This window comes from Macaca nemestrina, chromosome 4, assembly GCF_043159975.1.
Source record: "Macaca nemestrina isolate mMacNem1 chromosome 4, mMacNem.hap1, whole genome shotgun sequence".
Lineage (NCBI taxonomy): Eukaryota > Metazoa > Chordata > Mammalia > Primates > Cercopithecidae > Macaca > Macaca nemestrina.
In genome coordinates this window covers 43,708,080-43,716,911 of record NC_092128.1, presented here as the reverse complement: position 1 = coordinate 43,716,911, position 8,832 = coordinate 43,708,080, and the positions used below count along the sequence as shown (strand labels likewise).

The 8,832-nt window shown below is 39.0% G+C and overlaps 1 non-coding gene across 1 annotated transcript; it reads right to left on the bottom strand.

The window, feature by feature from the left end:
* Positions 1-206: 206 nt before the first annotated feature.
* On the bottom strand, positions 207-334 carry LOC112425609 (small nucleolar RNA SNORA25). Its single transcript, XR_003016721.1, has one exon. It is a non-coding gene; the product is annotated as a small nucleolar RNA SNORA25 (small nucleolar RNA).
* Between the last annotated feature and the right edge of the window lie 8,498 nt (positions 335-8,832).

Sequence of the window (8,832 nt, the reverse complement as noted above, 5' to 3'; positions counted from 1 at the left end):
CATGCACTAAGTCAAATGGAGGACAATTCTTAGTCTTCCTCTTACTTTTCACTAGCAACCTCTTAGCTCTTTAAATACCACTGGACTTATTATTAGATCTTTGACTGATTCTTCTCAGACTCCTTTGCTTACTCCTCCCTTTCTACCAAAATAGGAAATGTTAGAGTTTCTTGAGACTCAGTCTACATTTTTTTTCTTTTTCCAAGTCTTACATCTCCTCAGGAAAACATAGCACCACTGAGTGCCTTGGCAACCTATAGAGAACTTCAGTCTTTGGTCACAGCATTAAGAGCTCTTGGTTTCGTGGTCCCATGAGCCCTCTTTAAAATAACCTAAAGACTCCATCTAAAACCACACCATTTTTCACTCTCTGAGCAATCATATCTAGTCTGAAATCTCCTGAAAACCATATCCCAAGCCCACCTGCTTGGTTACAAGTATATACACCTGCTTACTTTAGTTCCCCACTCAATTATCACACAGACATCTCAAATTTAAAGTATCTACAACTGAACACATTCTTTCCTCCACTCTTGTTTTATTTCTGGCATTAACAATCTCAGCAAAAGGTACCACCAGGTTTTCTAACCAAAAACTTGGGATTTATTATATACGTCCGCTTTCCTCCCCTACCATATACAATCAATTACCAAGTCTGATCAAGTCTACCACCTAAATGCCTATTATGGCCAATATCAATGAAACTAATCTAGTTCAAATCACAATCTCGGATATGACTAAATGAATGCAGTGTTCTTATGACATACCCGCCCCCAACAGTGCACAATGTAGCAACACTAACTCAATTATGTTCAACCCCCCCATATACATAGCCATTCCCCCACATAATAGGCACAGTGATATTTAAACACACAGTCACACACATAAATCCTATATTACTACGGACTTGCTTAACACTCTTTGCTCTTCGGATATAATGTGATTCAGGAAATCTTCCCTTTAGACTTTGGTCCCTGCCTCGTTCTTTACTTTCATTTCTCACTATTCTATGTGCTTCTCTTAAATCACCTTCATGGTCCCCTTCTTTTAGATCATTGTACTTTTCATTTTCTTTTTTCACAATTCAGGATCATGGAACTCTGAAAGTCTCTTTTGTGTAGAATTCTTTCCCCACCATACCCTTGTTTTGCCCATCTTATTACCTAACTAGTTCCTATTCATGCTTTGTTCTCCTCTAAAATGTCAGGGACACATTCTCTGATACCCTCTCCAAAACTAGGTTAGGGCTTCCTGTTATGTGCTTCCATATTAAACTGTACTTTGACTTCAAAATGCGTATTGTATTTAAATATACTTTAAAAACATTATCTTCTCCCAGTAGATATTTTTTCCTTTTTAAGCAGTATTATAAAAGTATAAATGAGGCACAATAAATTGCACATATTAAAAGTATAAAATTTCTTAAGTTTTCACATATATGGATACAGCCGTGAAACCACCATTACAATAAAGATAGTGAACACATTCATAACCCCAAAGTTTCCTCTTGCCCCTTTGTTCTAACAAAGTCATGCCATATTTGTCTTGTTCCTAATGTTCCTGGCACACAGTGGCACTCAAAATATATTTGATAAATGAATTAAACAGCCAAGTTTTTCATCAAAGGATTACATAAGCACCAAAAGCAATGTGTCTTTGTTTTTGCAACTTTTGTAAAATAATGCAAACCTATGCATCACTGAAGATTATGCTTTATGAGAACAATAAATTTTATTTTAATAAATTCAAGTAGAAAAATCAGAGATTAAACAGATTCATAAAATATGATTCTGAACACATATATTTACGTAGATTTATTTATATGTAGCTAGAAAAGATAATGGACATTGACACAAAAACTAGCAATGGAGAAATTGCAGGTGATTTTAATTTTCTTCTTTGTGCCTCTCTGAAACTTTTAAAGACCACGTGTCATAATATGTTGAATGGGACCTTTCCTGCATTTTAAAATTTTGGCTAAAGACCCATGCTGTGGACAACAAGTAGTAAGTATTTCCACATTCTAATCAAAACAGCCAAAAAACTGTCAGACTCCCCTCTCTCGAGTTTGGTAAGAGGTAGCCAAATCAGTCTTTCTACTGTCATATTCAACATTCTATGCAACGTACAAAAGCTAACATCCTAATTTTGTTGAAGGGGAAAGTTGGCAGAAAGTGAGCCATTCTAGTTTATTTTCCACCCCATCCCATATCTGAAGGAAAGGGAAAGGCTGCCATTCCTTTAAATCATTATTATACTCTAAAAAGAACTACTTTTAGAGATTAAGGATGGCATAAGAACTGGTGTTGCTAACCCTGGCTGGATGCTTGCTGAGCTGCATTCGTGCACAGGCCCATACATGCTGCCACCTGAGTAGAGAATGGTAAGAAAAGTCTTAGGAGCTTCAGCTTGTATCCTTTGGAATTTTAGAGTTTCTGTCTTACAGTTTTTTTTCAAGGCAGAAGTTTGACCACAGAGAGGGCAGCAAGAGTTAGCCCACCTTCAGTAAAGACACACTAGTTTCCTATGTGGGAAGTGGATACTACAAAAAGTGGCAAGCTCAAGCATCTCCATCTGTCCTTCTTGGACTAAAAGGGCTCTCTGCCATGGCAGAGGAACACTAGCCGTAAGAGCAGTAAGTGGTGAGATGAACCAATGTGGACAAGAGCTGAGTTGCTAACTAGAGGGTGGTGCAATACAGTTGTTCAATGGCGACCCAAAGGATCCCACCTGTGCTCCACGGACAATTCAGCATTTAGCATGCGAACCCCTCACAAGGTATTGAGGACTAAAAGAGAACAAAATGAGCATCGATTACACCTGTTTTTTTCTTTTTACACAACTCCGCACATGACCCCTTCTCCTGCCTTGACCTTGGAAGACTCAGAAGATGATAAATTGAGGATGACTAGGTGGAGATACGGAACACAGTGAGGTAGGCAGTACAATCCCTTGGTATGGATAGGGCTCAAGGCCCACAGGCCTGGCAGTTCTCCGGTGTTTTTCAATCCCACACGGTCCACTGTTGAACTCCTCAGGTGGACGGGAGGCAGGACTAGATTGCAGCTCCAAACAGAGCAGCTTGCGAAAGTTTGCATTGTGAATTGTAGCTCCAGACTGACTGCAAGAACAAACCAGCAATCTCGAGAGGACCCACAGACCCTCTGAAGGAAGCGGACTGCTCCTGTAGGACCCAGGAGACACTCCAAATACTGTGAGTGCCCCAACTGTAGAAGTGGGAAAGGGATACCCTCCTCTCCCAAACACACACCTCCACTGGAGAAGTTGAAAGTCTGTTTGCGGGAGAAGTTTCTGACTTTATCTGGAGCTGAGTCAATTTAGAGAGCCAAGCGAAATACAGGGGTGGAGAAAGTAGCAGAAAGGCCCTGGGAGCTCACTGCACCCCCAAGTAGGCCTTCCTGCTTGGATCCATTGGGAGGGTGACCAGAGGAACAGGGGGTAAAACTCCACAGGGAGAAGGAAATCTCCAACTGACCTTTGTAACGATTTGAAGAGGGTGAGAAGCCTCCTGGCCAGAAATCCAGGAAGGGTGCAAATCTGGTGTGCAGACTCCACAGGTGGGGGAATAACTAAGCTCTTTTCTTTCACAGCTGGGAGGCAGGTAAGCTCAGGGTAAATTTTCAAGCCCAACATACCTTCCAACTGGAAATAGACTGGGGGTTGTTGGGGGGTGCATGATGGGAGCAAGACTGGCCCTTCGGTTTGCGTGGGAACTGCATGAGGCCCGTGACTGCTTGCTTTCCCCCACTTCCCTGACAATCTGCATGACTCAGAAGAGGCAGCCATAATCCTCCTAGGTACACAACTCCAGTGACCTGGGAATCTCACCCCCATCCTCCACAGCAGCAGCAGCAAGACTCACCTAAGGACAGTCTGAGCTCAAACATGCCTAGCCCTGCCCCCACCTGATGGTCCTTCTCTACCCACACTGGTAGCTGAAGACAAAGGACATGTAATCTTGGGAGTTCTAGGGTCTAACCCACCTCCAGTCCCTCTCCACACTACTACAGCTGATGCTTTCTGGAAAGCATCACCTCCTGGCAGGAGTCCAACCAGCACTAAAATAGACCATTAAACCACCAAAACTGAGGACTCCCATGGAGTACATTGCACTCCCCCAGTCATTTTCACTGGAACAGGCACTGGAATCCACAGCTGAGAGATTCATAGACGGTTCATATCACAGGATTCTGTGCAGATATCCCCCAGTACCAACCCAGAGTTGGGCAGACTCGCTGGGTGGCTAGACTCAGAAGAGAGACAACAATCACTGCAGTTCGGCTCACAGGAAGCCACATCCAAAGGAAAAGGGGGAGAGCACTACATAAAGGAAACACCCCATGGGAAAAAGAATCTGAACAACAGCCTTCAGCTCTAAACCCTCCCTCTGATGGAGCCTACCCAAATCAGAAGAAACCAGAAAACCAACCCTGGTAATATGACAAAACAAGGCTCTTTGACGCCCCCCCAAAATTACACTAGTTCTCCAGCAGTGGATCCAAAGCAAGAACAAATCCCTGATATACCTAAAAAACAATTCAGGAGGTTAGTTATTAAGTTAATCAGGAAGGGACCAGAGAAATGTGAAGCCCATTGCAAGGAAATTCAAAAAATGATACAAGAAGTGAAGGGAGAAATATTCAAGGAAATAGATAGCTTAAAACAAAAATAAAAAATTCAGGAGACTTTGGACACACTTTTAGAAAGTCTCAGCAATAGAACTGAACAAGTAGAAGAAAGAAATTCAGAGTTTGAAGACGAGGTCTTCTAATTAACTGAAACCAATAAATACAAAGAGAAAAGAATAAGAATATATGAACAAAGTCTCCAAGAAGTCTGGGATTATGCTAAATGACCAAACTTAAGAATAATTGATGTTCCTGAGGAAGAGGAGAACTCTAAAAGCTTAGAAAACATATTCAGGGGAATAATCAAGAAAAACTTCCCTGGCCTTGCTAGAGACCTATACATCCAAATACAAGAAGTACAAAGAACACCTGGAAAATGTATCGCACAAAGATCTTTGCCTAGGCATATTGCCATCAGGTTACCCAAAGTTAAGACAAAGGAAAGAATTTGAAGAGCTTTGAGACAGAAGCACCAAGCAATGTATAAAAGAAAACCTATCAGATTAATAGATTTCTTATCAGAAACCCTACAAGCTAGAAGGGATCGGGGCTTTATCTCCTGCCTCCTCAAACAAAACCATTATCAGCCAAGAATTTTGTATACAGTGAAACTAAGCATCATATATGGAGGAAAGATACAGTTGTTTTCAGATAAATGCTGAGAAAATTTGCCATTATCAAGCCACCAGTACAAGAACTGCTAAAAGGAGCTCTAAATCTCGAAACAAATCCTGGAAACACATCAAAACAGAACCTCTTTAATGCACAAATCACAAAGGACCTATAAAACAAAAATACATATTAAAAAGCAAAAACAAAACAAAACAAAAACAAAAGTACACAGACAACAAAAAGCATGATGAATGCAACCTCACATTTCAATATTAACATTAAATGTGAATGGCCTAAATGCTACACTTAAAAGATAAGGAACCACGGAGTGGATAAGCACTCACCAACCAAGTATCTGCTGCCTTCAGAAGACCTACTTAACACATAAGGACTCAATAAACTTAAAGTAAAGGGGTGGAAAAAGGCATTCCATGCAAACAGACACCAAAAGTGAGCAGGGGTAGCTATTTTTAAATCAGACAAAACAAATTTTAAAGCAACAGCAGTTAAAAGAGACAAAGAGGGACATTATATAATGGTAAAAGGCCTTGTCCAACAGGAAATTATCACAATCCTAAACATATACATGCCTAACAACAGAGCTCCAAAATTTATAAAAACAATTACTAATAAACCTAAAAAATGAGATAGACACGATAATAGTGGGGGGACTTCAATACTCCACTGACAGCACTAGACAGGTCCTCAAGACAGAAAGTCAACAAAGTAACCATGGATTTAAACTATACCTTGGAACAAATGGACTTAACAGATATATACAGAAAATTTCATCCACTAACTGCAGAATACACATTCTATTCAACAGTGCATGGAACTTTCTCCAAGATAGACCATATAATAGGCCATAAAATGAGCCTCAATAAACTTAAGAAAATTGATATTATATCAAGCACTCCCTCAGACCACAGTGCTCCTGAATGAGCATTGAGTCAAAAACAAAATCAAGACAGAAATTAAACATTCTTCAAACTGAATGTCAATAATGACACAACGTATAAAAACCTCTGGGATATAGCAAAGGCAGTGCTAAGAGGAAAGTTCATAGCCTTAAGTGTCTACGTCCAAAAAACTGAAAGAGCATAAACTGACATTCTAAGGTCACAACTCAAGGAACTAGAGAAATAAGAACAAACCAAACCCAAACCCAGCAGAAGAAAAGAAATAACCAAGATCAGAGCAGAACTAAATGAAATTTAAAACAAAACAAAAAAAGATAAATAAAACAAAAAACTGTTTTTTTTGAAAAGAGAAATAAAATTGCTAGACCTTGGTAAGATTAACCAAGAAGAAAGAAAATCCAAAATGCAAATGACCTCACTAAGAAACAAAACAGAAGATATTACAACCGACAGCACTGAAATACAAAAGATCATTCGAGACTACTATGAACACCTTTATGCACATAAACTAGAAAACCCACAAGAGATGGATGAATTCCTGGAAAATACAACCCTCCTAACTTAAATCAATGAGAATTTGATACCCTGAACAGACCAATAACAGGCAGCAAGATTGAAATGGTAATTAACAAAATTACCAACAAAAAAGTCCAAGACCAGACGATTCACAGAAGAATGCTACCAGACATTCAAAGAAGAATTAGTACCAATGCTCTTGACACTATTTCACAAGAGAGAAAGAAGGAACCCTCCCTAATTCATTTTATGAACCTAGCATCACCCTGTTACCAAAACCAGGCAAGGACATAACCATAAAGAAAACTACAGACTGATATCCTTGATGAACATTGATACTAAAATTCTTAACAAAATACTAGCTAACCAAATCTAACAACATATGAAAAAGATAATCCACCATGATCAAGTGGGTTTCATAGCAGGGATGCACGGATGGTTTAACACATGCTAGTAAATAAATGTGATACATCACATAAACAGAATTGAAAACAAAAAACACATGATCATCTCAGTAAATGCAGAAAAAGCGTTCGACAAAATCCAGTATCCCTTTATGATTAAAACTCTCAGTAAAATTGCCACAAGGGACATACCTTTATTTAATAAAAGCCATCTATGACAAATCCTCAGTCAACATAATACTGAATGTGGAAAAGTTGAAAGCGTTCCTTCTGAGAACTGGAAAAAGACAAGGATGCTCACTCTCGCCACTCCTCTTCAGCATAGTAATGGAAGTCCTAGCCAGAGCAATCAAACAAGAGAAAGAAATAAAGGGCATCCAAATTGGTAAAGAGTAAGTCAAACTGTCACTGTTTGCTGATGATATGATTGTTTATCCTGAAAACCCTCAGGATTCCTCCAGAAAACTCCTAGAACTGATAAAAGAATTCAGCAAAATTTCCGATACAAGATTAATGTACACAAATCAGTAGCTCTTTTATACACAAATAGCAACCAAGCAGAGAATCAAATCAAGAACTCAACCCCTTTTACAATAGCTGCAAAAATAAATAAATAAATAAATAAAATACTTAGGAATATACTTAACCAAGGAGTCAAAAGACCTCTACAAGGAAAACTATAAAACACTGCTGAAAGAAATCATGATCGACACAAATGGAAACACATCCAATGCTCATGGATGGGTAGAATCAATATTGTGAAAATGACCATACTGCCAAAACCAATCTAAAAATTCAACACAATCCCCATAAAAATACCAGCATTCTTCATAGAGTTAGAAAAAAGAATTCTAAAATTCATATGGAACCAAAAAAGAGCCTGCATAGCCAAAGCAAGACTAAGCAAAAAGAACACATCTGAAGGCATCACACTACCTGATTTCAAACTATGCTATAAGGCCATAGTCACCAAAACAGCGTGGTACTGGTATAAAAATAGGCATATAGATCAATGGAACAGAATAGAGAACCCACAAATAAACTCAAATACTAACAGCCAACTGATCTTCGAAAAAGCAAACAAAAACATAAAGTGGGAAAAGGACACCCTTTTCAACAAATCGCCACATGTAGGAGAATGAAACTAGATCCTCATCTCTCACCTTATACAAAATCAACTCGACGGATTAAAGACTTAAACCTAAGACCTGCAACAATGAAAATTCTAGAAGGTAACAGTGGAAAAGCCCTCCTAGACTTTGGCTTAGGCAAGGATTTTATGACAAAGAACCCAAAAGCAAATGCAATAAAAACAAAGATAAATAGCTGGGACCTAATTAAACTAAAGACCTTTTTCATGGCAAAAGGAACAATTATCAGAGTAAACAGACAACCCACAGAGTGGGAGAAAATCTTCACACTATAGATCTGACAAAGGACTCATCCAGAATCTACAACGAACACAAACAAATCAGTAAGAAAAAAACGAACAACACCATCAAAAAGTGGGCTAAGGACATGAATAGACAATTCTCAAAAGAAGATATACAAATGGCCAACAAACATATGAAATAATGTTCAACATAACTAGTGATCAGGGAAATGCAAATCAAAACCACAATGTGATGCCACCTTACTCCTGCAAGAATGGCCATAATCAAAAAAAACCAAAAAACAGTAGATATTGGTATGGATGTGGTGAACAGGCAACACCTCTACACTGCTGGTGGG